This window comes from Octopus bimaculoides, chromosome 23, assembly GCF_046866305.1.
Source record: "Octopus bimaculoides isolate indiv1 chromosome 23, ASM4686630v1, whole genome shotgun sequence".
In the NCBI taxonomy this organism is placed as follows: Eukaryota; Metazoa; Mollusca; class Cephalopoda; order Octopoda; family Octopodidae; genus Octopus; species Octopus bimaculoides.
In genome coordinates, this window is record NC_142950.1 from 5,711,775 (window position 1) to 5,712,046 (window position 272).

Genomic DNA, 272 nt, shown 5'->3' on the forward strand with positions numbered 1-272 from the left:
ATATATATATTTATATACATATACACACATACACTGATGTGTGTAGGAGAGATAGAAGCAGCATCGAGTTATTCCTACTCATTGAAGATTTATTAATAATCCTTTCAAATTTTGGCACAAAGCCAGCAGTTTTGAGGGGATGGGTTAGTTAGTACTTGGCTGGTACTTGTTTCAATGACCCCAAAAAGATGAAAGGCAAAGTTGACCTAGGTGGGATCTGAACTCGGAACTTAACCAGAAGAAATGCTACTAAACATGTTCTTCAACACTAA